Consider the following 21568-nt stretch of genomic DNA (forward strand, 5'->3'; position numbering starts at 1 on the left):
ACTTACACAAGTCATAAATTTAAAATATAAAAGAATGTATATGAAACACATTTAGCGCCCTTCTCACAGGCTAAAGTGATATTAATCACTAGGCAGCTGAGACAAACGGTAGACAGTACTGTCCCCTTCACTGGAGTAAGAACTTCATTATACATTTTACAAATTCTGAAAAAGGAAAACACCCAAACTGTGCCTTTTGTTCCCATGGCCAGCCACCAAATAACCACATTTTACTTAATTATCATTATTTGTGTGTGTACACGTGTGTGAATGTGTGTATGCACACATGTATGTGCATGAAGGCATGAATGCCCCTGGAGCTAGAGTTACAGGCCGCTGTGTGCTGAAACACCTGCGTGCTAGGAGTCGAACTCTAAGAGCGGGTAAGTGCTCTCATTAACAAGCCTTCTGTCAGTTCCTCCACTGCCTTTTGTTGTTGCTTTGTTTTGTTTTGATATTTTGGGTTTTGTTGTTGTTGTTATTGTTTCTAGAGAGGGTTCTCTGTCTAACAGCCCTAGCTGTTCTGGAACTGTCTTTGTAGAGCAGGCTAACCTTGAACTCACAGGTATCCACCTGCCTTTGCCTCTGGAGTGCTGGGATTAAAGGTGTTCGCCACCATGGCTGGTGATTTTTGGTTTCCAGGACAGGGTTTCTCTGTGTAGCCCTGGCTGTCCTGGAACTCCTTTGTAAGTACGTATAATCTCTTGTGTACTGTACAGATTCTTCACCTGTCAATCAACAGCTGATTTGCCTGTAGCTGAGGCAGGACATAGAAGGGAGGGTTCCAGCAGAGAGAGTGATTGCTGGGACAAAGTGAGGCACATGAAACTGAGAAGTACCCAGCCCTGTGGCAGACTTGAGAACAGAATAAACAGGATATTAGTTATGAACGTCAGGAAGTATGGCTAGCTACACTGGCCTGGGCTTTTGTAAATACATTTAAGTTTCAGAGTTTCTGGGAACAAGGCCATGGATAAAAACACAGGCTACAGAAAATCCCCTGGACAGGTTGGCCTTGAATTTAAAGATACTCCTGCCTCTGCCTCCAGTGTTGGGATTAAAGGCTCTCTGACACATTTTAATTAGCTATAAAAGACAGGAAAGAGCCGGTGCTTAAGGAGGAAGAGGCAGAGGCTCTATGAGTTCAAGGCCAGCCAAAATCTACAAAAGGAGTCCAGGACAAGCACGGATACACAGAGAAACCCTGTCATGAGAAGAGGGAAAAAAAAAAAAAAAAAAAGGCAGGAGGTTATTAGGGATGGATAAACATACAAACCTACCACCACACAAAGGCTGACAACCTTGAGTCTGACCCCTGCAGAAGGAGAGAAGCAACTCCTGAGAGCTGGTCTCTGACCTCCACATACGAGGAGCTACCCTTCTGTGTAAGTGTACCTACACAGCCACAACATATATGCACACAAAATAGTAACTGAAATGTTTAAAGCTGCCAGGCACAGTGGCAGGTACCTATTTAATCCTAGTACTCAGGACACAAAGGCAGGTGGACCTCTGAGTTTGAAGCCAGACTGGTCTACATAGTGAGTTCCACGACAGCCAAGACTACATAGTAAGACCTTGTTTTTAAAAATAACCTTGTTTTTGTTTGTTTACTTTTTATTTTTAGAGATGACTGCTTTGTTTTAAAGCATGCATTTATTAATTTGGGGAAGCAGAGACTCAAGCTATGATGAACATGTAGAAGTCAGAGGACAACTGACAGTTCTACCCACTGAGTTTTGAAATCTGAAAGTGATTAATTTTAAAATCAGAAAATTCATAAAATCATACATTCAAAATGTATGAAATGTTTTCTGCCTCTGAATTACCCGTCTTGGTCTTATTTCTAGAATATCACCTTTTTAAAAGTGTCTGTTATTTCATGTGGTGAGTGTTTCGCCTGCATGCATGCATGTGCACCACGTGACTGCCTGCTGCCCGCAGAGGCCAGAAGAAAGGATCGTATCTCCTAGAACTAGAAGCAGATGGTTGTGAACTGCCATGCGGGTGCTGGGAACTGAACCCTGATCCTCTCCAAGAGCAGCCAGTGCTCCTAAGCACTGAACCACCTCTCCAGCCTTTTGATACTTATGGTTCCCTTCAAAGCATAAACTGTGGGACAGGGTGTGGGGAAGTTGGATCATTAAAATAACTCTTACATTAGCCAGAAAAATATGACTGAAAAACATGCATTTTAGGGCTAGGGATATAGCTCCAGAATGTTTATGTGGGATGAACAGAGTCCTGGGTTTATCCCTTTACACCACAGGTGGCACATACCTGTAATCCCAGAACCCAGGAAATGGAGGTGGGAGATCACAAAGTTAAGGAACCTTTGTTTATATATTAAGTTAAAGGGCATCCTGAGTTACACAAGACCTTATTTAAGAAAAAAAGGGCCAGTCAGTGGTGGTTCACAATTTTAATCCCTCCTATGAGTTCAAAGCCAGCCAGGGCAACACAGAGAAACCTCTCCAAAAACGGTTAAAAAAAAAAAAAGAAAAAAGAAAAACAGAAAGGAAGGAAGGAAGGAAGGAAGGAAGGAAGGAAGGAAGGAAGGAAGGAAGGAAGGGAGAAGAGAGAAGAGAGAAAAAGAGAGAAAGAGAAAGGAAGGAAGGAAAGGAAGGAAAGAGAAAAAGAAAGAGAGAGCGAAGGAAAGAGAAAAAGAAAGAGAGAGGGAGGGAGGGAGGGAGGGAGGAAGGAAGGAAGGAAGGAAGGAAGGAAGGAAGGAAGGAAGGAGAAAACAAAGGAAAAAAAGAAATATGGATTTTAAGCACTATGTAGGTAGACTACTTGTTTATAGTCTAAGTAATTTGTTTCATTGCGATTTTGTTTTTGTTTTTGTTTTGTTTTGCTGGCCTCAAACTCTCAGAGATCCGCCTGCTTCTGCCTCCTGAGGGCTGGGACTAAAGGCCTACCTTGACAACACTAAGCTAAGTAATTTTAAGCTTGTAAGCGCTGGGATCCTGCACTGGGAGCCAAGATGTCAGGTTCCAAATATAAGTCTGCGCCCCTGGCCACTCTTGCCAGTGACCCTGCCTAGTATGACTTGTCTCTCGAGCCCTGAAAGGCACAGGTCGAGCTTAAGGGCCGGGCTTAAATGGGCTTCAGTACAAAGACTCCAAATGCCAAACGTCATCCAAGATCCTGCTTTGCAAATATTTGTCCTAATTTTAGACCCACTCCCAAGAATTCACTTTTAGGAGCAGTGGCAACATTTGGGCCCCTCATCTTCTGGCATTACGTTTTCAAAACAGACAGGGACAGAAAGGAAAGACTTATCCAGGACAGAAAAGTGGACGAACATTCAATCTCTCCTATTAAGTTCGGCAAAGATGACTCTATTCTTGCATAAATAAATCTTCTACTAGTCACTGGAAAAAAAAAAAAAAGAACTGGAGTTTTATTTTTATTGCTATGGACCTGGACCGATGGAACCTAGAGCTTTGCACACGCCCTAGATAAGCACTCTTCATTGAGCGTGTGTCCAGACAAAACATGGACTTTTTCTTTTTCTTTTTTTTTTTTTAAATGAAAATTGGTAATACTTGACCTGCCTCATACAATAGGCATGTGAGAATCTGCCTGTGGAAAGCTGGATATCCTTGTCAAGGAGAGGTTTTTACAACAATGTTGGGGGCGTGGGGTAGGCAATACTGGTATTTTAGTGGGCAGGAACCAGGGAAACGAAATGTCCCGCAATGTGCAGAACAGTCTGCACAGCAAAGAATTGTCCTCCCTGGAATGCCAGCACCGTCCAGCTGAGAAACAAACCCTGCACTGGAAAAGCTTCATTGCTTTTGTTCTTACACAGGAAATGGCCTTTAGTGGTCTTTCAAAAATGCCACAATTATGTGGCTTACAAGGAAACAAAAACTTTTTGTTTGGTTGAGTTTTTTAAAGACAGTCTCATTACATAGCCCTGGATGGCCTAGAACTTGCTACACAAACCAGGTGGGCCTCACACTCAGAGATCCTCCTGCCTCAGCCTCCCACATGCTGAATTAAGGCCTTCCTTTCACCTGGCCGATTTTTTTTGTACCCGTGTTACAACTTGGGCAACTTTTGACAGAAGACAGTAGAGAAGACTAAAGGGGTAGAAGAGGATGGTGAAGGAAAGGGGGGAGGGGAAAAGAAGGAAGAGGGAATGGGAGGGAAAGTCTCCCACAGTTTTTTTTTTTTTTTTTTTTAAGTTAACTCATTTACATTGAGATTGAGTTGTTTTATATAAAATGAGAGTAAATGCAGGGCTGGAGAGATGGCTCAGCAGTTGTAACTCCCAGCACCTACATTCTGGCTCACAACCTCCTGTATGTAACTCTAGTCCCAGGGCTCTCTTTGGAGCGCCTCAAATGGACATGGTACATAAATGGACATGCAGGCCAAGCACCCAAAAAAACAGGGAATTTAAACTTTTGTTTGTTTGTTTCAACATAGGTTTCTCTGTGCAGCCTGGCTGTCCTGGAACTATCTCTGTAGACCAGGGTGGCCTCAAACTCACAGAGATCCGCCTGCCTCAGCACCTCCAACCCTGCCAGTGCCACCACTTGGCCTTAAAAACTTTTTAAAAGAAATAATGTGCAATTAAAAGTTGTGATCTGGCTTTGGTAAGAGCTCAGTGAGTAAAGGCACCTGCCACCAAGCCAAATGACACGTTCCATCCCCAAGACCCAAATGGTAGAAGGAGAGAAGCGGCTCCAGAATCTTCTCCACACCCTCCATCTGAACAGACAACAACTATATGCATGGGACACACACACCAAACAAATGAATACATTCTTAGATGTAATCATTTTTTAACTTATGACTGGAAAAAAGTTTTAAAGCTAACAATTGAAAAAAGATATTGGGCTAAATATCCTATACTCGATATATCTTTTATTCTTTCCAAAATGGACATTCTATAAGATAAGCCATTCCCAAAGAATCAAGGAAACTTTTAGGACCCTCAAATCACCCTCTTAGCTGAAATCTTCTGTGGGTAACTGCAGACACCACTTACATTCTGCCAATTGTTTTTGGTTTAATGTTTATTTTTATCTTATGCATACTGGCGTGTTGTATTATGTCTATGTGAAGGTGCTTGATCCCTAGAACTAGTACAACAGGCAGTTGTGAGCGGCCATGTGGTGCTGGGAAGTGAACCTGGGTCCTTTGGAAAAACAGCCAGCGCTCCGAAGCCCCAATTGCTGTTTGTTTCCTCTAATCTTCATGGTATCTCTACAAAGTATGCATTATCTTTCATATAAGTGGGGGGAAGTCACTGAGTGTAGGGGCACACATCTTTTTTTATTGGGGGGAGGGGGTGGGTTGAGACAGGATTTCTCTGTGAAACAGTCCTGGCTGTCCTGGAGTTCATCTGTAGATCAGGCTAGCCTTGAACTTACGGAGATACTGGCCACCTCACACAGCTGGTGGCCCACATCCTTAATTCAAGCAATGGGAGATAGAGGCAGGTGGATCTAATCTACAGAACAATTTTTCTCCCCTAGGCTTCACAATGAGATTTTCCTCTCAAATAATAAAAAGGGGAGGTAGGTAAGACTGCCAAATTAAGACCTGATGGAAGGTAATTAATGACAGACTTGGGGTTCAAAAGCTAAGTTTCCAAAGCTAAGCACTTACCACTCCTCAAACATGGCTACATTTGTTAATTATAGCAAGTTACTAGTTCCTACCCTCCCTGAACAAGGAGACTAAAATGTATACAGATGCTATCTCTCTAGCAACCTCTAAGGCAGTGGCTCTTGAAGGTCACATATCAGATATTTGCATTATGACTCATACAGTAACAAAATTACAGTTATGAAATAACAACAAAATAATGTTATGGTTCGGGTTACCACAACATGAGGAACTGTATTAAAGGGTCACCGCATGAGGAAAGTTGAGAACCTCTGCTCTAAGGCTTTTTTTTTTTTTTTAAGTTGTATTTATTTACTATATAAACAGTGCAGAAGAGGGCACGGATCTCATTATAGATGGTTGTGAGCCACCATGTGGTTGTTGGGACCTGAACCCAGGACCTCTAAAAGAGCAGACAGTGCTCGTAACCTATGAGCCGTCTCTCCAGCCCCCACTAATGCTCCTAAAAGCCTTCAGTCATTTAATTACTAGAAAGTTAAAAACTACCATGATTCTAATAGACTTTTTGTTGTTGAACTGCTGTTTGCCTGTTTGTTTATCCTGGGGTTTTGTTCATTTAGAGGTTTGTTTAATTGTTGTTTCTACACTCCCCCCCCAAAAAAAAAACAGGTTTTCTAAGGAATGGATGACAAACTATCAGGAAAAGCATGCCAACTCACTGCCATTCCTTCTTTGCTCTTCTAATCATACAGTGTTCGTTTCTTTTTCTTTCTCTTTGAGAAAGGGTATCACAGAAAGCCAGGCTGACCTTAAATCCCCTAAGTAGCTGAGGATGACCCTGAACTTCTGATACCGAAACAATATCAGCTGTCAACAGAATAACATATTGTCAGCCATCATTGAAAATCCTTAATGTCCATCCAAATAAGAAATCGAGCATACATAAAGTTGGTGATGAATTGATGACAGCCTGGTCAACTGAGCAAGTGCCAGAACAGCCAGCTGAGGCTACACAGAGAAACCCTGTCTCAAAAACTCAAAATAAAATAAAATTTTAAAAGTTGGTGTTGACTCTCAAAGTGAGGAAAACAACAATTTTTACAGCCTAGATATAAAGAATAGAAAAAGAATGCAAACATGATATGCTAATACCCTAATAATTTTTTTCTAAAATCATAAAAATTCTTTAACTGATCTAAAAATAAGAATGTGCTATGTGTGATATCTAAATTGGCCATTCATTTTCCAGAATGAATTTTTTCTGGAAAATGAATGAATTCATTCTGGAAATGTGACAAGCATATTAGCTGTGTTTCAAGACCAAACACACATCAAATCTACATGCAGGTCAGCTCAGCAGTTATCCTTTCTATGGACCAACACAGCAAATACAGACACATTTCAGGATGGCTGCATAATTAAAACTAAAAGCAATACTGCTGAGCTTGACAGCCTGCTGGGAAATAATAAGTTTCCATCGCCATTCAAACCAAAGGCATTCTAGCATGAAAACTGGCACCCCTACTTAGTTAGCTGCAAACATACACAATAGCACCTACTAGTGCCAGACAGATCAAAAGATAGTTCATATTTGCTATGAAACTAGATCCACCAGGCTCAGACCAGGCATTGAGTCATAACAGAAAATAGAAATTTAGGATGGGAGTTACAAAGACATTTGGAGGTAAATCAGCTCTAATCTCTTAATCATCACAGGAATTTCTGTCGTTTTTGTTTGGTTTCATTAGTTTGCTGTTTCACTGAGATAAAATTTCACCCTGTAGTCAAGGCTAGCCTGGAACATATTATGCAGTCCAGCTCGACGCTGAACTCAGGGTAATCTTCTCCTGCTTCTTCCTCCTGAGTACTGAAATTGCTTGTATCAGCCACCACATCTGGCTAGGAAACCTTTCTATTAACTGACCAAAATGTGAGGTCAGCGAGATCTGACAACCTGAGTTCAAATTCCGGTTCCCACAGTAAGGAAAGGACTCCTGAAAGTTGTCCTCTGACAGTCTCACATGTGCTATAAACCCACCCACACAGAATAATTAAAAAAAAAAAAAAGAGTTTAGAAAGTTAAAACTGTGTAAACCAAGGATGACATCCAATTTCTGATCCTCCCACCTCTACCTCCCAAGAGGTAGGATCATTGGCATGCTCCACCATGGTGGTTTTATACAGTTACCCCGAACTCATGCACGATGGGCAAGCACTCCTGCAACCGAGCTACATCCGCTCCCTGCCTGGATGTTCTGATTCTTACAGACTTTCTATTCCCAATAAAAGAAAAGCATTGGCTTTGTAGTATACATTACTTCTTTTGAATATAACTGATGCTAATAGTTAAAACAACCAATTTTAATGAATACCAAATACTATAAGTACCAAATATACACCAAAACATGTATTTTTCTGTAACAATAGTCTCACTATTTCAGAGGCAGGAAAGATTTCAACAGCATTTCAAACTAGCTGGAAGGAAATGACCCACAACTATGACAGTTAATGACAACTGAAAATCTTCAGTGATCTGGGCTGAGGCTGCACTGCTATGCCAGTCCAAGGTGCTACAAGAGATTCTGTCTCAACAAAAGAAGTATAAAAGGTTGAGTGTGGTGCACGCCTGTAATCCCAGTACTGGGAGGCAGAGGCAGGCAGATCTCTGTGAGGCCACCTGGTCTACAGAGAGTTCAAGACAGCCAGAGCTACACAAAAAACCCTGGTGTGGGGAGGACGGAAGTAGAAAATCTTCAGCAATATTTTTTTTTTTTTTTTTTGGTTCCAGACATGGTTTCTCTGTGTAGCTCTGACTGTCCTGGAACTGGCTCTGTTGACCAGACTGGCCTTGGAACTCAGAGACCAGCCTGCCTCTGCCTCCAGAGTGCTGGGATTACAGATGTGTGCCACCACCGCCAATCGATATCTGCTTCTTATAAAGTTATTTAGCTTGGTTTTAAAGAACTATGCTCCCCTAAAGTTAGCATAATCTGGGAAGAAAATAGGAAGAAAAGAAAACTAAACAACCTAATCATTATCCTTCAGACTTACACCACTTTTCTAATGCCATTTCTTTTCTGTCTCAGCTTAAATAATATTCCTCATTCCAGCTATTACAGTACTTTCTGATGGTCGACTTCATTCCAACTTTTTTTTTCACATGTATGCATTGTGTTTATGTGAATGTATGCCGTGTATGTTTGGGTACCCAGAGTCCAGAAGAGGACATCCCATCAGCTGCAGCTGGAATTACAGACAGCTGTGAAGAGCAGTGAGCACTCTGAACTGCTGAGCCACCTCTCCAACCCCCCATGCTCACTCTTAGTGACTGGTGTTTATCAAATGTCTTTTGGGTCTTCCAAGTGCCAGACTCACATGCCTTACAATCCAGTCTCCATGGCGGGTAAACTTCTAACAATGCTTCATATATAACAACACTCCTCCTCATTTAATCCCTACTGTTATCTTCAATTTCCTTTTTTTTTTTTTTTTTCCTTTCTTAAAACTTTTTTTGAAGCTGGGCATGGTGCCTTTAATCCCAGCACTCAGGGAGGCAGAGGAAGATAGATCTCTGTTTGTTCAAGGCCAGCCTGGTCTACAAAGGGAGTCTAGGGCAGCCAAGGCTACCCAGAGAAACCCTGTAAAACCAAAGAAATAAAACGGAAATGTTTTGAGATTTATTTTTATTCATGTGTATGTGTCTGTGCATCTGCATGTATGTTGTATGCATGTTGTCTGTGCATCATACGCATGCAGAGGCTGCAGAGGCCAGAACAGAATGTTAGATCCTCTGAAACTGGAGGGACAGTCGCTTGCCAACATGTGGGTGCTGGGAATTATACCCAGGTCCTCTGGAAGAGCAGTCAGTGTTTTCCATTTTTTGTTTTGTTTTGGTTTTTTGGTTTGTTTTAGTTTTTGGTTTTTGAAGACAGGCTTTCTCCTAGAACTCACCCGCCTCTGCCTCCCTAGTGCTGGCAATAAATAAAGGCATGCGCCACCACTGCCCAGCTGCAGTCACTGCGCTTAACTGCTGAGCTAGTGTTAACTGCTGAGCTCCCACCCTCCTGCACCTTCTCTCTACTCCTCTGCCCATAGACACAATCTAAAAATGGAGGTTAGTGCTAACTGTCAACGTGACAAAATCTAGAGTCACCTGACAGTCACCTCGCCTGCGCGTGTCTGGGAGGACCATCTTCATTGCATTAGTTGAGGCGAAAAGACCCACACACGGTGATTAACACCACCCCTGGCTGAGCCGGAGCAGGGAAACTGAGCAGAAGCACGCTAATTCATTCTCTCTCTCTGCTTTCTGATCCTGAATGAGTCGGAACCACCTGCTTCACGTTCCTGCCCCCTTGACTTCTCCAGCACAGTGGACTGTAACCTTGAATTGTGAGCCAGAAGAAAGACTTTCTCCTTTAAGCTGCTTATTTGTAACTCCTGCTCACATGTGAGTGCCCCTGCATGAAACACTCTTTCTCCTTGGTGTGTTCTTGATTTCTTCCACACGGTCTCTCGACAATCAAAAGGACAAGCGTTCTCTGACCTTTTAATGTCCTTTGTCTGTGTTTTGATATGATGTTGTCCTGCACAGATTCTTATTACAGTTATCTTGCTGTACATTAGCTACTGCTTATCTGTTTTCTTCTGGACTATGAACTCCATAAGGACTTGGACTTGAAACTGCTCACCTTCAAATGAATTATGGTATATAACTTTTAGTACTGGATATAAATCAAAATGTACAGCTGAGGGGAAAAGTTAAGATTCAGACATTGAGACATTCAAACTCTGGGAGTTTTTTGTTTTGGATTTAGCCTGGCTTTTCGTTGTTGAGATTCAAACTTCGTGTGTTTGAAGGTGCAGGCGTGTTCTGGTACTTGTGCTTGTGTGCATCTCCAGTTGGTGTTTTGAGTTTTAAGGCAGTCTCTGACTGGCTCGTGCTGATTATACTGGACTGGCTGGCCAGTGAGCCCTAGGGATTGTCCTCTCTGTTTCTCTAGCATTGGGATTACAGGTGTCTGCCACTATATCCCAACATTCTACATGAGATTTGGAAGTCATACTTGGGTCAAATCTCATCTATGTACAGCAAGCACTTTACCAACTGAGCTATCCCTCCTTACTGAAATTCAAACTCTATTTGAAAAATATACTTTCTTTCTTCCTTCCTTTTTTTCTGAAACAAGGTTTCTCTGTGTAGCCCTGGCTGTTAACTCACTCTGTAGACCAGGCTGGCCTGGAACTCAGAGATCCGCCTGCCTCTGCCTCCCAAGTGCTGGGATTAAAGATGTGCGCCACCACTACCTGGCATACATTCATTCTTTCATTTGCTTAGTCAACAAATACTTTAACACTTCTAGAGGCCAGATACCATGCCAAGCCTTGAGATTTTAACAATATAGACATGTACAACAAAAGAGGATATATGTATGTTCAAAATGATTATTATTCAAAATAGCTACTAACTTAGTGAATTTTGGGCAGTGTGGTGATTTGAATAACAATGGCCACTACTGCCCATATATTTGAATGCCCAGAGAGCAGCACTGTTCGAAAGGATCAGAAGGATGAGTAGGTGTGTTCTTGTGGGAGAAAGTATGTCACTGAAGGTGGGATTCAAGGTTTCATAGGCCCATGCCAGGCTCAGTTGCTCACTTGCCCTGTGTTCTCACTCTCTCTCTTTTTCTCTCTAGATCAGGATGTCTGCCTGAATGCCTCCATGCTCCTTGCCATCATGATAATGGACTAAACCTCTGAAACCATAAGCAAGCCCCCAATTAAATGCAGTAGTGATGCATGCCTTTAATCCCAGCACTTGGGAGGCAGAGGCAGGTGGATCTCTGAGTTCCAGGGCAGTTTGGTCTACAGAGCTAGTTCCAGGACAATCAGGGCTACACAAAAAATCCCTGTCTTGAAAAAGAAAAAAAAAAGATTTTCTTATCAGAGTTCCCTTGGTCAAGGTATCTCTTCACCTCAACAGAACACTAAGACAAGCAGATTATGACCTATATCTTCTTCTGAAATCCTCTCTACTTCCCAATTCCTTTTTCATCCCCAGCTTTTTTGAGACTGTCTTGCTATGTAGTCTAGGCTATCTTCAAACTTAAGATCCTTCTGAGTACTGAGTTTATAGGCATATGCCACTATGCTAGCTTCCCAATGTTTTCATCTTCTTCTATTTGTTATTTTCCAACTCTTCATTAGTGAATATGCATTACTTTGATAATCACAATTTTCCTGAGTTTCCCAAAGTTATAAATTCATGCCAATCAGCAGGAACTGTACTCAAAACAAATAGCATAAACATTTGTGAGAGCAAAGATAATTCAAAACTTCTTGTCAGATTCTAATACAAAAACCAATAAAACTATAATATGCAAAACAAACAAACAAAAACCCAGGCAGCTGAACAGTGCAGTAGGAAATGGTCTCAGTGAAAAGATCACTGCTGGAAGAGATAGCCTAAAATGATACTAGTTAGCAAAATGAATAAAGGTGCTATTAATAAAACATTAACAGAAATGACAGAGGGAAAATACCTCTAATGATCTCAGAAGGGCTAGAAATGGCAGAGGATAAGAGCACTTGCTGCTCTTCCAGAGGACCCTGAGTTCAGAACTCATAACCCATGTCAAGTGGTTCACAACCACCTACACTTCCAACACCAGGGGATCTAACAGCCTCTTCAGGCCTCCTTGGGCACCGGAACATATATGGCATAAATATACATACTCTCTCTCTCTTTCTCTCCCCACCACACACACTCACAGAGGTTTAAGGTTTACTTTTATTTTGTGTGTATTGGTTTTGCCTGTATATTTTATCTGCATGTACAGTGCCCACAAAAGCCAGAAGAGAACATCAGATCCCTTGAAACTGGAGTTACAGATAGTTGTGAGCCTGCTGTGTGGTCTGGGTATTGAAAAAGAATAGCTAGTATCTTAACCACTGGGTCATCTCCCCAGTCCCCACATACAGAATGTTTTTTTAATGTCTTTTAAAGAGTTGCTGAGAACTAAATTAATTGAGTGTGGCTGGACAGATCAGTTGAGGGCACACTGTAAAACTAACTAAAGAAAAAGAGACAGAACATGTTATTGCTAATGACCCAGCGGCTGAAATCACTCCAAAGGCAGAGCCCTGGTACTTGACAGCTAAGAAGATACGTTCTTGTGAGGATTTACTCTGAAAGTAAAACTTTCCAGAAACTAGAAATGAATTTCCCAAGAGGTTAATTCTTTTTTTGTATGATACTATACAGTTTTCAGTACTGATGTATACATTGTATTGCCTTTTCTCCTTAAAAGTTATTTCCATAAATATCTCATGAATGGAAAAAAATTTAAATGTATTAAAAAATAAAGTATGCAAATTTATCAAGATTACCACAGTGAATTCACTGTGGAAATCATTGTGAAAAGAAAAAAGCCCAGGCCGTGAAAGCAGGAGAGCGGGCCCTGCCTCCTGCCAATGGGTGGCCTACCCCAAGCAGTGTTCGCCTAGGAGAGCTTGCCCTGATGGTGAGGATAGGGAGAGCTGGTGGGCAGACCAGCTCAGCTACCACCCAGGCCCGCCCCAAAGTCTATACCATCTGTGAACGGCGGGGGCATATGAGGGGGCTGGCCCTGCCCATCCAAAGCTGCAGGATCGCCATGGCACAGAGTACCAGCAGGGCAACTGGGAGGAGTCCCAGTGAGGACCCAACACTGATGGTTTCGCAGAAGCCGGAGAAGACGTGTAGACAGAGGAGCACACTGTCGAGCACGGCGTGACACACCACACCTTCCACCAGGAGATGTTTTCTAACTTTGTCTTATTTAGTTTTGTTTCTTCGTGTGTATGTGTGTGTGTGTTTTTTATTTTGGGGGACAGGTTACAAGGGAGGAAGGTGGATACAAGGGGACAGGGAAATGATGGGATGGTATGGGTACAAGATGTGAAACTCACAAAGAATCAATAAAAAGTTTTTAAAAAAGCCCATGCAAACTGTCCTAGAAAAATAACAGCAGTAAGATCATGCTAAATTTCTTTTCTTCTTCTCCTTTCTCCTCCTCCTCTTCTTCGTTCTTGTCTTTTGAGACAGGGCTTCTTCTACAGAGCCCTGGCTGTCCTGGAACGTACTATCTCACTATGACACCAGGCTGCCCTCAAACTCACAGATCTCTGCCTGCCCCACTTCTGCCTTCTGAGTGCTAGGATCAAAGGCATGTACCTGTAGGCTCGACTCCTAATTTCCTCTACTACACAAATACACTGGGATATCATTCCCACTAGGGTCAGTGTAACATCCTTCCCAGTATGGTCCTGTCATGTCCACCTCAGTGGAGTTACTTACTGTAACATTCTCCCCAATGGGTTCGCTGTTACCGTCCTTCCATGTGAGGTCACTTTAACCTCTAATCACTCTATTCTATTTAATACAGAGGAAGACATGACAGACTCCGTACAACTTGTTCAGAAGATAAATTAGTAAACAACACTATATTTCATCTGTCTAATGATTTACAGTCACGAAACACTTTGACCCTTACAACAATTCTGTGTCCTTGTTCCAACTGGATAGATTCAAAAGGCAAGGACTAAAATGCGGAAGGCCTTTCTTCCTATATTTCAAAATCCAAAGGCCATAAAAGAAGATTAAGAAGTTTATCAAGACAAAAATCTAGAACTTCTATAGGGAATAAAATAAATGACATCAGAAAGACAAGTATCAACACGGGCCTGAGGGCAGAGCAGATGCTTGGCACACATGCCATCCTGGATTCAACACCCTTGCATCCAAGAAGAAAAAAGGAAAAATTCTTATGAAACATCACAAACATTTAACTTTTTATAAAGTCCTAAGAATCAGAAAGAAAGAGATCCCTGACTCAAATGAAAATATTAAGCTCAGTAGTTCACAGAACAGAAAATGGGGATGACTCAAATATTAAAGACACTTCATCTTAGCACGATTAAGAAAAAACAACTAAAACCACTCTGACCTATCACTTCTTGCTATCTATCACACTGGCAAAAAGCCAAGACTGGTGACAGCAGGGCATCTAGATTAATAATACTGACCCTCCAGTCAGAGTGCCGACTGGGATTTCTGCAGCTTGACGGCTATGAATTTGAGCACTTAAACCATTCCTTTATATATCCATCTAAAAGACGGTGTCTGCCTGAAAGGGAGCTTACTAAGATTAAATGAGATAATGTGTCTAAAGCACCTAGAATAGTATTCACTGTACAAAACAAACATCGTTTAAGCGTTGGCTATGGCACAGGCAATGTTAGTTGAGTAAACAGCAATGTAGATGGGAAGTGCCGAAGGACGGAAACTGAGCAGTTCTCGATAATAAATGTGTATCAACTTTAACTCAGAAATCCTGCTTTTGTAAATGTACCCTGCACATCCCCTGGCACACATGTAAAGAAAATGACACATTCATGGCCTGCACTTAGAATATTAAAAGGCTAGCTGGGTGGGGGTGCAGCAGACCTTTAATCCCTGCACTCAGGAGGCAGCGTCAGGCGGAGCTCTGTGAGTTCAAATCCAGCCTGGTCTTCAGAGTGAGTTCCAGCACAGCCAAAGACTACACATAGAAACCCCATCTAATAAACCAAAAAACAAAACAGGTTCAGTATCTTTTTGGTGTTCTCTACCTGTGTATATGAGGCTGGAGGACAACCTGTAGGAACTGGTTCTCTCCTTCACCCTGTGAGTCTCGGAGACTCTCTCGAGTCTGGCAAGAGCAAATTCATCCACTGAGCCATGTCATCAGCCTGTTTTGTTGTTGCTTTTGTTTTATTTTTTTGGAACAGGGTTTCATCAGCCTCACATTTGCTGTATGTATAGCCTCCTCCTTCAAATGCTATGAGAATAGCCCTGTTTGTTTTGTTTTTGGTTGGTTGCATGATATATATATATATATATATATATATATATATATATATATATATTGGTGTTGTTTTTTTTTTTTTGTGGTATATTGCCTTTTAGATACCCAGTCAGATTTTATTTCTACAGATAGGAAGGCCACAAAGGTAGAAAGGTATTCTTATTTTTCCTTGCAGCACTGGGGTTTGAACTCAAAGCCCCAAATGCTACAGCGCTCAACACACAGACACACATACAAACAAACACAAAAACACACACACATACACACACACAGTGTATGGGAAAAAAATCTGTTAAATTCAGACTGGTCCTAGGCCAAGTACAGAAAAGCCTTGTGGGACTAGTGCAACAGAAAACAGCTGATATTTAGGGAGACTGGTTTGTACTCCAAGAAGCATTGATGTCTTCCTGACTCCTGAATTCACCCTTCTCCATTCAAAGTGTGGTCTCAGCCAACAGTAAACCTGCAGAACTGACTGGGTGTCTTCACATTTCTCTGGGTTCAGATATGACCCCCTTGTTCTCCAACATCCATTCTGTACCACTTAACCCCACTACCCTGAGGCAGGGTGACCTAACACACAGACAAACCTATGAACCTCTATGAACACATCTCAGGATCAAAAACAACTTTCTTCAGGGAAGTGGGATTGTTTTGGGTTTGTTTTTGAGACAAGGTCCCTTTATATAGTCCTGGCTGTCCTGGAGCTGGTTATGTAGACCAGGCTAGCCTTGAACTTACAGAGATCCTCCTGTTTCTGTCTCCAGAGAACTAGGATTGCCAGTATGTTCTGCCACACCCAGCTACGCCCAAAAGAATTCCATAGTATATAATAAAGGTATTTAAACTTTTAAAAAGAATGAGGAAGCTCTCAAAGCACTAATCTGAAAAGCTCTCCAAGATATACTATAATGAAAGACATGCCTAGTGAGGAGAAGGGAAGAACTGTGAGAAACCAGCAACTTTTTCATGAAAAATAAAAAAGATTATAAATTCATGTTTGGAAGCATTTGGCTAAACAAAGTCTAAAAGAACGCAAAGACAGCTGGGGTGTGTGGAGGTCCAGGCTGGGTGCCACGGAAGTCAGAGTTATCCTCAACAATTCCTTCTCCAGAAACAAAAACAGGGGTGAGGGCATAATATAAAGGGTAGCTAAGCAGGACACTTGACTAGCATGCTTAAGAACCTAGATTTGTGCCGGGTATGGGCATGCAAGCCTTTAAACCCAGCACTCAGGGAGGCAGAGGATCCCGGGCTACACAGAGAAACCCTGTCTCAAAACAAAAAAAAAAAAAAAAGAAAACCCCAAAGAACATGGATTCATCGTCAGATCCCAGCCTCCTAAGAGTTCTAAAAAATGGTTGGGAGGTTTGAAGGGAGCATGGAACTGGGTACACACAACAGTCATGAGACTTGGGACTGTTTATACAAAATATATAAATATGTAAAATCCTACGTTATATGTAAACAGTTTTATATTTAACCACTTGAATAAATTACATTTTTCAAATACCACATGTGTGTATGTGTATAATATATAATTTACTTATTTGGGGATTTTTTTGAATGGTGTGTGTGTGTGTGTGTGTGTGTGTGTGTGTGTGTGTTTCAGCAGAGCAAACATTTACTAAGAAAAAGTGAGACTAGTTCCCAGGAGTGGGACTAATTCAAGGGAGGAATACACTATTTTGGTATTTTTGAGATAGGATCTGACTATATAGAACAGGATGTTAACCTGTTCTATATATGATCTTCTTGCTTCAGCCTCCTGAATGCTAGGATTACAGGAATGCCCCACAGCAGTCTGCTTTAAACATTAAATTAAAAACAAAACACTAAAGCTTACAGAAGATAAGTATTTTACCTATAACCATAGAGATAATAACACATTCTCAGTTTTGATTTACCATTAAGATTTCCAATATTTCCCGTTTTCTCACTGCCTTTATAAAAGTATCATACGCTGCTATCACATTTGAAGACCCACATGGTGGAAGGTCAGATCCAACTTCTGGAAGTCATGCTCTACTTACACACACACACACACACACACACACACAAATAAATAGTATAAACAAATGAATGAAATGTCAGAAGTGGATAGCTGACCGACCCATTATTACAAATGTTCTCTTTAACAACCAACTGCCCTGAACACTCAGCAAAATAACCCTACTGAGACCACACTGAAGTCATCTTCATTTGATGACTTGAAAAACAGCGTAATACCCATTGTTGGTCCAAAACATTCACCATCACCCACACACACAATGTAATAGTTAGGCTCCATTTACGAGGTAAAACTCCCATAAAAGTCCTTGTCCCAGATTTCAAAGTCTACTAAAACATTCATATTTCAAAACAAAATTAAGTGCATGATATTAACAAGTGCTTATAAGCACTTTAATACAGGGAGAAAACGTATTTAAAAACAATTCCTCTTTCTGCTCTAAATAAGCCAGAGAACAATTTTCTTCTTATAATTAACTGAAACTCTAAGTAGGAAGCATCATTGAGGAGCTGGGGTTAGCAGATTATTAGTCTCCTGGAATGTACATGTCTTAAACAGAATAAGCCCTTCATATGCCAAACCCCACAGGATAGAGTTTGAAGAACCATCTCAAACATTTATCTCTATAATGTATAGATATATGTATGTGTATATATATATATATATATATATATATATATATATAATTTACTTCATTTTATTTTATGTGCATTAGTGTGAAGGTGTCAGGACCCTTGGAATTGGCAGTACAGACAGTTTTGAGCAGCCATGCGGGTGCTGGGAACCGAACCCGGGTCCTTTGGAAGGGCAGCCAGTGCTTTTAACCACTGAGCCATCTCTCCAGCCCCTGAATACTAGTTTCTAACAAACACCAAAGAATCTCTGATGTGAGTCCCTCCTTGGTGATGCAGGCTCTGCCCATCGCATTCTCCTGTGCTCCACCCCCTGCTTTCACACTGGATTTAGGACAACCATACTGATGACGAGTGAACACAGTTAACACCCTTGCACTATTTTAATAACCTGCAGCTCCATTAAACTCAACAGCACTGAGACTGTTACATCTTTGCCTTGAAAGAACTCTGAACTTTCCAATCATGTATTCTTACAAAATCTGGTCTTCAATTATCATTTAATGTTATTCTCCTCATTCTCCAAGTACACTAGCCTTCTTAAAGATTTTACTTTTCAAAATTTTTATTTACTTCATACGTATGAGTGTGTCTTCCCTGAATGTATGTCTGTGTTTTGTGTGTGTGCATTGGCCAAGGAAGCCAGAACAAGGTGTTATGTCCCCCAGAACTGGAGTTACACAGTTGTTAATTGGCATGCAGGCACAGGAACTGAACCTGAGTTCTCTGGAAGAACAGCCAGTGCTCTTAACAGCCGAGCCATCTTTCCAACCCCATCTTATAACCTCCAATTCAGACTGTGCAGTCAATTGTAGATCCCATACTATCAGTAGCAGTGTAAAGTGGTTCCCCATTTTGTATTTCTGTTTTGCAAATTCCAGTTTGGGACCAACCCAATCTTCTTCTTCTTCTTTTTTTTTCCTTCCTGTTCTTAGGGTGTTGGGGAAAATGTATGTAGTGGCTCATGCCTTTAATTCCAGAACAGGCAAGTGGATCTCTGAGTTAAAAAAGAAAAAAAAAAAAGAAAAGAAAGAAAGAAAAAGAAAAAAAGACAAATCCTTTATTCTTGGTGCTGGAGATAGCTCAGTGGTTTAGGACACTTTTTGCTCTTCTAGAGGACCTGGGTTTGAGCCCTAGGACCCACGCGGCAACTCACAATGATAATCTAATGATACTGCTAATCTTCAGTTCGAGGGGACCCAATGCCCTTTCCTGACCTCTGAGGACATGTGGTACACGAACATACACCTATATACCATACATGGACAATATGAGCTACATAGTAAGTTTCAAGCCAGTCTACACAGTGAGAGCCTGCCTCAAACTAAACCAATAACAACAACAAACACTCCTATAACATAAATCGGAAAAATATAATAAATCCTTGATAGTTTCCTCTAATGATTCCTATGGCTGTAATGCTCATGTTAGAAACCTCCAGAAAAATGTGATTTATCCACAGATAACTGATCACAATAAAAATAAAGCCAGTCTAGTGTGAAAACACACACAGAGTTCCAGGCTGGCCTGGGCTACACAACCCTTCCTCAAGCAAGCAAGCAAGCAAACAGGCAAACAAACAAACAAACAAAAGACTTTTTATTCACTGCTGCCTTCCATTCACTTGGAAACCCATGAGCTGACTTCTCTATTACAACCACCAGATTATCAAAACTGCCTGGGAAAGAAAACGAGTGCCTTCCTAATTGCCAAACTCACTTGCTTCGAACTCCCATTCTACTTGACCTCTGGAGCACCTGATGCATGGTTACTCCCCTTCCTTCTGGACACGGCCTTCCTTTGGCTTCTGTAATACTGCCTGCCATTGTGTTCCAGTTCTTGTCCCAAGCCTTTAAAGCTCTCTTTCAATGCCTGTTATCCTCAGCGTTGCTGCCTCTGCTCCACAGCCCAATTCTCTGCTTTCTGGAGTACTGCCAGGAGGTCCTAAGGTTATCCCCGTATATTCTCTCTTCACTCTCAAATTTATATCTTTAGATCCTAATTTTCTCAGTTTTATGGCCAATTTTCCAGCTCTGTCTGAAAAACGGAATTTGTCCACAACTGAACATTACCATTCTTCAAAACTGCTTCTTTGCATTCTATTTCCATTAACACCACCAACCCAATGAGAAACCTCTTACAGAAGCAGAAGAAGAAAACAAACAAACAAACTTCTAAACTCTATTTTGAAAATTCTTGGAATTTCATGCCATTCTTTTCATTTTCCTACAACTATCCCAGTTTATTCATCCTCTCTCTCCCAAAGTACCACAATACTACCTAGGCCTCCTAACCTCCCGTCTTTACTTTCAATCCTCCCTTCACCTTTCGCAGAGATAATGCTCACAGGCTCCTGTTTACAATCTTCAATGGCTCCCTGTGCCCATAGAATAAAGTCCAAATTCTTCAACAAGTTTTTCTCCGAGGTACAAGCTGAAAAGTTTTCCAATTCGAATAATCTGGATTTTATTTCCAGCTAAACCTGAACTGTAGTTTAGATAAAGAATCTTCACAAAGAAGTGTAAAAAGTAAATGAGTGAAAAGGAGGGAGAAATCTCTTAGGATTTGGAAGTCAGGGCGTCCAGAAGCGATGAGCCCGTCTGCTGGCAGGGAGGGGATCCCGATCTCCCTGGCAGAAGGGGATACTGAGGCCGGCGAGGCACTCGGCGGGGAGCGAAGGACCCCAGAACTTCACCGGGGAGGCAGCTCAGACACGACCTTAACGCGAGGTGTAACTTCCAATGGCCTCTCGGCCTCTGAGGCGGAAAGGTGAGGGCTGTCCCGGGACGCCGGGGGAAGCGACAAGGGACAGGAAAGGGGGAAAGGGAGAGACCGTCCCCGCCTCTCCGAAAATCTCAAGGAAGGCAGCGGGGTGCTCGGCGACCCGGGGACCCAAGCGGGGCTGCGCGCTCCCAGACGTTCTCTCCCCGCGTTACCTGAGGCTCGACTGCGCGGCGGAGGGGGCGTCTGCGCGGGCCGGAGGCGACGGAGGAGGCGGCCCAGGGCCGGCATAGCAGCTCCCGGCCCCCGCTCTTTAGCCCGCAGAGGACGTGGGGGTCCCTCGCGCAGAAGCCGGCGACTCCGCGGGGCCGGGGGCGGCGCAGGCCCGGGGGGCTACTGCCATGGCCTGGCGGTCCGCGCTGCTTCCCCGCCCGCTCGGCGGGGCCCGGAGGCGGACCACCGCTGGGACGCTCGGGGCGGCTGCAAACTCCGCGGCTCGCCGCCGGTGCGCCTCTGAGCCGCCGGGGGGCAGGGGCGGGGCGGGGCCTCCCGAGCTCCGCCCCCTCCTCGGGCCCGACCAATCAATCGTCGGGCGTTGACAAACGAGCTGGTGGCATCGTCCAATGAGCGCTAGGGGTGCCACGTGGTACGAGGGCGGGCACAATGGGCGTCCGCGGAAGCCAATCACCGACGCTAGGCGCCAACTCTTCGCCGACGAAGGCAGCCAATCG

General features: G+C 42.6%; 1 protein-coding gene and 1 pseudogene across 1 annotated transcript in view; one reads left to right on the forward strand and one right to left on the reverse strand.

Annotated features, from left to right (window-relative positions):
* Positions 1–21354, reverse strand: part of Tesk2 (testis associated actin remodelling kinase 2) — a 97687-nt gene extending 76333 nt beyond the window's left edge. Inside the window, exon 1 of the mRNA XM_021633405.2 lies at positions 21053–21354. The gene's annotated coding sequence lies outside the window, so the exon portion shown is untranslated. The remainder of the gene's footprint in view (positions 1–21052) is intronic.
* LOC132652839 (NADH dehydrogenase [ubiquinone] 1 beta subcomplex subunit 4-like) lies at positions 2984–3355 on the forward strand (annotated as a pseudogene).
* Positions 21355–21568: the final 214 nt, after the last annotated feature.

This window comes from Meriones unguiculatus, chromosome 3 (genome assembly GCF_030254825.1).
Source record: "Meriones unguiculatus strain TT.TT164.6M chromosome 3, Bangor_MerUng_6.1, whole genome shotgun sequence".
NCBI classification, from domain to species: domain Eukaryota; kingdom Metazoa; phylum Chordata; class Mammalia; order Rodentia; family Muridae; genus Meriones; species Meriones unguiculatus.